Consider the following 2,500-nt stretch of genomic DNA (forward strand, 5'->3'; position numbering starts at 1 on the left):
GTAGTATGGGTGGGGGATGGGGCCTCTTGGGTGGGAAGGGGTGGTTCAGGACAGTCCAATTGTCTTTCAAATCTACGGTAGAACTCGTTCAGGTCGTTGGCTAGGCGGGAGTCGTTAGTGGTGTGGGGCGCTCTGGGTTTGTAGTTGGTGATGTGCCTGAGCCCTTTGGCAGACAGAAGCAGCGTCGTTAGTAGAGAACTGGTGTTTTAGTGTCTCTGAGTACAGTCGTTTAGCCTCTCTCACCGCTTTGCTAAACCTGTTCTTCGACTCCTTGAATCTGTCTCTATCCCCACTCCTAAACGCTTCCTCCTTCTCAACCTCAACCTTTTGAGCTTTGCTGAGAACCAGGGCTTGTTGTTGTTAAAGTTCACCCTGGTACGTGTTGGGATACAGCAGTCCTCACAGAAGCTGATGTACACAGCCTCTGTGAGTTCATCCAGACTATTGGTAGCAGTCGTGAACATATCCCAGTCAGTACAGTCTAAGCACGCCCGCAAATCTTCCACAGCCTCACTGGTCCACTGTTTAGATGTCCTCACAGCAGGTTTACAGAGTTTTAGTTGCTGCCTGTATGCACGAATCAGGTGGACCAAGGGAGTTCTGTGCGAGCCGAACAGCCCCGTGACCCACAAGAGAAACATCCCCGCCAAATTCGAGCGTTTGACGGGGTCTATCCGTGAAAAAATATTCACGTTTTTGAGTGCACATGCATTTCTGCTGCAAATGCCTCTGGAAGTTTCATGCCGTTCGTATGCCAATTGTGGCAACACGAAAATGACCCGTTTTCCCATTCCGAGGGATTTCTGTGCGACCCTAACAGCCCCGTGAGCCACAAGAGACACATCCCCGCCAATTTCTAGCGTTTCACGGGGTCTATCCGTGAAAAATATAGACGTTTTTGAGTGCACATGCATTTCTGCTGCAGATGCCTCTGGAAGTTTCATGCCGTTCGTACGCAATGTGGCAACACGAAAATGACCCCTTTTCCCATTCCGAGGGATTTCTGTGCGACCCTAACTAACAGCGCCCGTGAGCCACAAGAGAGACATCCCCGCCAATTTATAGCGTTTCACGGGGTCTATCCGTGAAAAATATAGACGTTTTTGAGTGCACATGCATTCCTGCTGCAAATGCCTCTGGAAGTTTCATGCCGTTCCTATGCAATGTGGCCACACAAAAATGACCCGTTTTCCCATTCCGAGGCATTTCTGTGCGACCCTAACAGCCCCGTGAGCCACAAGAGAGACATCCCCGCCAACTTCTAGCGTTTGACGGGGTCTATGCGTGAAAAATATTAAAATTTTTGAGTGCACGTGCCTTTCTGCTGCAAATGCCTCTGGAAGTTTCATGGCGTTCCTATGCAATGTGGCAACACGAAAATGACCCCTTTTCCCATTCCGAGGGAGTTCTGTGCCACCCTAACAGCCCCGTGAGCCACAAGAGACACATCCCCGCCAATTTCTAGCGTTTCACGGGGTCTATCCGTGAAACATATAGAAGTTTTTGAGTGCACATGCATTCCTGCTGCAAATGCCTCTGGAAGTTTCATGCGGTTCGTACGCAATGTGGCAACACGAAAATGACCCGTTTTCCCATTCCCAGGGATTTCTGTGCGACCCGAACAGCCCCGTGAGCCACAAGAGACACATCCCCGCCAATTTCTAGCGTTTCACGGGGTCTATCCGTGAAAAATATCAATTTTTTTTTGACTGCACATGCATTTCTGCTGCAAATGCCTCTGGAAGTTGCATGCGGTTCGCATGCAATGTGGCGACACGAAAATGACCCGTTTTCCCATTCCGAGGGATTTCTGTGCCACCCTAACAGCCCCGTGAGCCACAAGAGAGACATCCCCGCCAATTTCTAGCGTATCACGGGGTCTATCCGTGAGAAATATTCACTTTTTTTAGTGCACATGCATTCCTGCTGCAAATGCCTCTGGAAGTTTCATGCGGTTCGTATGCAATGTGGCGACACGAAAATGACCCGTTTTCCCATTCCGAGGGATTTCTGTGCCACCCTAACAGCCCCGTGAGCCACAAGAGAGACATCCCCGCCCACTTCTAGCGTTTCACGGGGTCTCTCCGTGAAAAATATCACATTTTTTGAGTGCACATGCATTCCTGCTGCAAATGCCTCTGGAAGTTTCATGCGGTTCGCATGCAATGTGGCGACACGAAAATGACCCGTTTTTTCCCATTCCGAGGGATTTCTGTGCCACCCTAACAGCCCCGTGAGCCACAAGAGACACATCCCCGCCAATTTCTAGCGTTTCACGGGGTCTATCCGTGAAAAATATTCAATTTTTTGACTGCACATGCATTTCTGCTGCAAATGCCTCTGGAAGTTTCATGCGGTTCGCATGCAATGTGGCGACACGAAAATGACCCGTTTTCCCATTCCGAGGGATTTCTGTGCCACCCTAACAGCCCCGTGAGCCACAAGAGAGACATCGCCGCCAATTTCTAGCGTTTCACGGGGTCTATCCGTGAAAAATATT

This window comes from Petromyzon marinus, unplaced genomic scaffold (assembly GCF_048934315.1).
Source record: "Petromyzon marinus isolate PM22_M1 ecotype Great Lakes invasive population unplaced genomic scaffold, UKy_Petmar_22M1.pri1.0 PM_G_Scaffold_100, whole genome shotgun sequence".
NCBI classification, from domain to species: domain Eukaryota; kingdom Metazoa; phylum Chordata; class Hyperoartia; order Petromyzontiformes; family Petromyzontidae; genus Petromyzon; species Petromyzon marinus.